We start from the raw sequence: 6,000 nt of genomic DNA on the forward strand, positions 1-6,000 counted from the left end.
TCAAAATGTCATCACCTGAGTCCCCAAATTGTACAATTCAGTTCTCCCCCAGTTTATGTTCTTTGATGATGTCCTCAGCTGCTTCTGAGGTCTCAAAATAGTATTCCTGGCCTTCAAACGTCACCCATAATTTTGCCGGGTCGAGCACCCCAAAATCGACATAGCATCACCTTGGCCTTGTTGAACCCTGCACACCATTTCGTCAGCTCGGCCCTAATGTTCTGATAAATTTGGACCTTGTTCCCCTCTCATTCATAGTTGCACTTTTCCCTGGCCCACCGCAAGATCTTCTCTTCCTCCACAAACGAATGGAGTCTCACGATCACCGCCCTGCTCTTGGCTTCTGCCTCAGAGATCTGTGCGCTCTGTCCACTTCAGGGGCCTTATCCAACACCCCCTCCTCCACCAGCCCCACCAGCATCCTCGGCACGTACCTTGTAGCACTCACACCGTCCACTCCTTCAGGCAAGACCACTATCCGCAGGTTCTGCCTTCTCAAACAGTTTTCCTGCTCCTCCACCTTTGCTTTCAACGTCTTGTTTAGCACAGTGGGCTAAGTAACTGGCTTGTAATGTAGAACAATGCCAGCAGCGTGGGTTCAATTCCCGTACCAGCCTCCCCGAACAGGCGCCGGAATGTGGCAACTAGGGTCTTTTCACAGTAACTTCATTGAAGCCTACTTGTGATTATTATTGTATTATTATATTATTTTATTGCAAAGGTCTCCGAAGAGCCCCATCTCCGCCTCCAATGCCACTATCCAATCACTGTGACACAACTTCATACTCTCAATCTCTCAGATCTGCGCCCCCAAACATTTCTCCACCTTTTCCATCGAGCCCTTCAGGGGCGCCACAGCTGCTTCTTCAGGTGATCAGCTCTACCCCACCTCGACCCATTGGTTTTCATCCCATTTCATTTTAACTGTCTTTTACCATTTCTTTCTTAATATATATTTATTCCCCCCCCCCCCCACCAATCTTATCCACCTTTCCTTAACCTTTCGCCTCTTTGCTTTCCCCTTCCCCTCCCCCCCCACATCTACAGTTCACCCTCTGATGTTAGTTTCTCTGCTGTTTGACCTTTCACATCTTTTGACCTCTCTGGGGACTGCCATTAGCACTCTTTTCCCTTGGCTTCTGTGGCCATTAGCACTCGGTTTCTCTGAGTTTCTGTGGCTATGACTCATCTTTCATTCTCACTCCACAGTATAAATATTTCCCACTTTCTCTGTCTGTTAGCTTTGACAAAGAGTCATCGGACTCGAAACTTTAGCTCTTTTCTCTCCCTACAGATGCTGCCAGACTTGCTGAGATTTTCCAGCATTTCCTCTTTCGCCACAGCCGCTTCGATGGCCTTCGAACGATCCTCCTGCATCTCCTTCCTCTCCTAGCGGAACCCATCCTTGATGAAAGCCATCAACTGCTCAATCTGGGGCTTTCCGACTTGCACAAGCCCTTCCCCCTCTGCCATCCTTCCACTGACTGCTGTGCCATAGGTCTCCTCCGACTCCTTGGCCACGTCTCTCACCGTCTTCTGCCTGGTTTGGTAACTCTTGTCGAAGTTGCACCCAATAGCGGGTAAAAAGGGCTCTTTTCTTTGCCTTCAAGCAGGAGGTGCCCTGTGTGAGGCCACTCACACCATGGCCACCATCAGAAGTCCAGACCAGGTAACTTGACCCCATTTGAAATGAAATGAAATGAAAATCGCTTATTGTCACAAGTAGGCTTCAATGAAGTTACTGTGAAAAGCCCCTAGTCGCCACATTCCGGCGCCTGTTCGGGAGGCTGTTACGGGAATTGAATCGTGCTGCTGGCCTGCCCTGGTCTGCTTTAAAAGCCAACTATTTAGCCCAGTGTGCTAAACCAGCCCCTATTTGGGCAGATATCCTTCCCTGAAGGGGGTATTGGTGCACCAGATGGGTTGTTAAACACTAACTGATGATAGTTCCATGGTCGGTGTTTATGTTAGATTCCACCAGCTGTCGATGTGGGGCTCAAGCCCATGCGGCCAACGCCAATGATAATACCGCAATGCCACTATCACCTTCTGCATATCTTCCTTTGTCGGGAAAGGCAAGAAGTCAAAAAATTAGTTTAGGTTCCATGCAGCAAGTGAACAGAATCGTTTTGTAGAATCACGGATCCAATATCACCCCCCCCCCCCCCCCCCCCCCTCACCCCACCTTCTCTCTTCCTCTGGGGAACTGCCAGGTCTCTAGTTGGCAGATGCCCACTTTAAAGTGAGTGAAAAGAGCAGCTCTCTAGGAGCTCTCACTGGCTGGACTATGAAACGTGACAAGCATAAAAATTGCTTATAGGATTAAGGAAGCTTCTTTCAAATGTGCAAGTTATCTCTGCAGCGTGTAGGCAGGCATCTCAAAGCATCTAAATGAGGAACTAGCTGGATCTAAGTACATGGCTGTAGGCACACATTCAGTTCACATATCATTAGATGCAGCAAGGCAGCAACTGTAACTCACAGAAGGGGTCATGTTAATTCAAAGAGCCTTGTTCACACTCGGTGGAGGGGGAAGAAAAGCAGATGTCACAAATTCAGGTATCTGCTGTCCAGTTTTGCATCCATTAAAATGAAGGAAAATCAGGGTCTCAGTGTGGGTGCTCCACATGTCCACACATTGGGTGCTGAAAAGGAAACCCTGGAACAGGACACAACAAGAGAATGAAGGACAGTGCAATCTGAATCCTTCCCAATCTATTGTCATTTAGCTTTCATTCTTTATGTCTTTATTCATTCAGTTCTTCACACACATACATAGAATAGGGGAGGCGTGGCGTAGTGGTATTGTCACTGGTGTAGTAATGCAGAGGCCGAGGGTAATTCTCTGGGGACCCTGGCTCGAATCCCACCAAAGCAGATGGTGAAATTTGAATTCATTAAAAATCTGGAATGAGACGTTGGATTATGACCATGAAACCATTGTTGATTGTCGTAAAAACCCATCTTGTTCACTAATGCCCTTTAGGGAAGGAAATCTGCCCTCCTTACCTGGTCTGGCCTACATGTGGGGCGAGATTCTCCTACCCCGCCGCCGGGTCGGATAATCGTCGGGGGCTGGCGTGAATCCCGCCCCCGCCGGTTGCCGAGTTCTCCACCACCGGATATTTGGCGGGGGGCGGGAATCGCGCCGTGCCAGTTGGCGCCCCCCACCCCCCCGCGATTCTCCGGCCCGGATGGGCTGAAGTCCTGCCGCTAAAATGCCAGTCCCGCCGGCGTAGATTAAACCACCTACCTTACCGGTGGCGCGGGCAGGCTCCGGGGTCCCGGGGGGGGGGGATCTGGCCCCGGGGGGGGGCGATCTGGCCCCGGGGGGTGCCCCCACGGTGGCCTGGCCCGCGATCGGGGCCCACCGATCTGCGGGCAGGCCTGTGCCGTGGGGGCACTCTTTCCCTTCCGCCTTCGCCACGGTCTCCACCATGGCGGAGGTGGAAGAGACTCCCTCCACTGCGCATGCGCAAGAATGCCGTCAGCGGCCGCTGACGATCCCATGCATGCGCCGCCCGGAGATGTCATTTCCGCGCCACCTGGTGGGGCACCAAAAGCCTTTTCCACCAGCTGGCGGGGCGGAAATTCGTCCGGCGTGGGCCAAGCCCCTTAAGGTTGGGGCTCGGCCCCCAAAGATGCGGAGCCCGACTGATTTGCGCCGTTTTGGGCGCCAGTCGGCGGACATCGCGCCGTTTCCGGAGAATTTAGCCCGTGACTCCAGAGCCACAACAATGTGATTGACTCTTAACTGCTCTCTAAAATGGCCCAGCAAACCACTCAGTTCAAGGGCAATTAGGGATGGGCAACAAATGCTGGTCCAGCCAGCATCTCATGAACAAATAAAGAAAAGAAAACTGCAGCATGGCATGTTGCCATGCCCTGCAATATAGTCTTCCTCTCAAGTATGTTTTTCTCCTTGGTCTTTTCATTGGGATTATGTCCCTGCTTCTCTAGCTGTCCAGAAGGAATATGGAATAGAACTTCATGTATAGGCACAGCCTAACACTACATAATACTGAATCTCAAATTCCTTCATATTCAAATCATTGGGTGGAATTTTGCCAGATCTTTGGAAGTACATTCTGGACAGCTGGGATGTAAAATGGCATTGACTTGGGACCTGATGTGGTCGAGCCCTTTGCCAGTTTTCCTGAGGTGGGAAAGCAGGAGAGTGGGGACCCACCGTGGGTCCAATGGTAGTAATTGAGAAGTTTTTAAAAATTGTTTAGAAGGCGCTTAATGTTAGTGGAGTTAATGAGTCGAGTTCTTCAGACCATATGGAACTTTAACAAAATGTCTTTTAATGCCTCATGCATGCGGGAGAGCGAAAACCCGGCTGCTGTAACTGCAGCTTGGTCCAAGTTTGATTTGATTTGATTTATTGTCACATGTACCGAAGTACAGTGAAAAGTATTTTTCTGCGGCCGAGGGAACGTACACAGTACGTACATAGTAGATAAAGAGAATAATCAACAGAGAACATTGACAAATGGTACATCGACAAACAGTGATTGGTTATAGTGTGGAACAAGGGGCCAAGCAAAGCAAATACATGAACAAATACAAGTCGCTCTACCGCACAAAGCCTGTTCACATTTATTTCTACTGTTTGGACGATACAGACTGATTCAAAGGAATACAAAGCAATTCAAAGTAATACAATACAACCGATTATCGATACCGGTAACTTGATTAGGTTACAGTCATTCTCCTGATTAGGTGACGTGGATACATTGTCTTACATACTTTACTCCTAATCATTCAGTGGACACTTCTTTGATGTGTTGGGTGTTCTGGATCACAAACAGGTCACCAACACTGGAAGTGGTGCAACTCTATTTTATTATAAGGTTAACTATATTAACATACTTGAACTGTGGGTAAATGCAATACCAGCTTTAACTGTTGACCCTTGCCTAGTCCTAACCAGGTGATATACTCAGCACATGGTGAATGTCTGTGTTGCAGGCTGTGAGCTCTGTGCTCTGAGCTGGCTGCTACCAGAATGAGCGGGAACTCTCCTGTCCCCTGTCTTGATAGTGCGTGTGCTCTCATTGGTGATTGGCTGCGGTGTTGTGTATGCTGATTGGTCCCACTGCATGTCCATCAGTGTGTGTGTGTGTCTGCACCATAATATACTGGTGTATATTATGACATCCCCCCTTTTATATAAAGAACATGTGCCCGCGTGACAATAAATATTGTGTAGTGAATGTACCTGACTATGTGTGTGCGTGTTATTTACATGACTATGTACATGAGGCTCTATTTACACAGGAAGGTGGCCGGTGCAGAGAAATAGGGTGTCACACCAACAACGAAATGAACATTATATACAAACTACTGGAACGATGAAACAGGATAACAGAACCGATCAAAGAGTCCAAAATTGTAAAACTTATAAGTCAAGTCTCTGAGGTGGGCGACGAATTCTGGTTGACCATCAGGGTGTCACACCACTCGTCGTCTGGATCAATGCTGTGCACCGACAGCGGCTGGTGGTTTTGATTCGGGGACAGCCTGTTCTTTGTTATAACAGCGACTCAAAAAGGCTCCTTCGGGTCCTCAGTGTCACTGATCTGCGGGGAGTCGGAATCGGACTCGGTGACCATGGGTTGAATTGCCCGAACGTTCCTGCGAGGCTGGCTGAAGCGATGTGAATTCGCAGGCTGAGCTGCTCGACAGCAGGCAGCATAGTGGCCAAGTCTGCCACATTGTAGGCATTGTCGCGATTTTGCAGGACATTGCCGCTTTAAATGGGCGGAGCCACAGTTGCCGCAAGTCGTGACGTCAGTACGCTTGTTGCGCCACCGCGCATGCACGGTGCGGTTCTGCGTGGTGCGCGCCTGCACATCACGTTCCTCCACGTCACCATCCCCTCGTTTGGTGCGTACAAGCGCAGGAGGCCGCGAAAAGCATGCAAAATGGCCGCCCTCATCCAGGCTGCAGCCTTGGAGGTGTTCAATTGTTTGGACCCTTCCGCCTCGTGGGGAC

The sequence above is a fragment of the Scyliorhinus torazame genome, chromosome 4 (genome assembly GCF_047496885.1).
Source record: "Scyliorhinus torazame isolate Kashiwa2021f chromosome 4, sScyTor2.1, whole genome shotgun sequence".
NCBI lineage: Eukaryota > Metazoa > Chordata > Chondrichthyes > Carcharhiniformes > Scyliorhinidae > Scyliorhinus > Scyliorhinus torazame.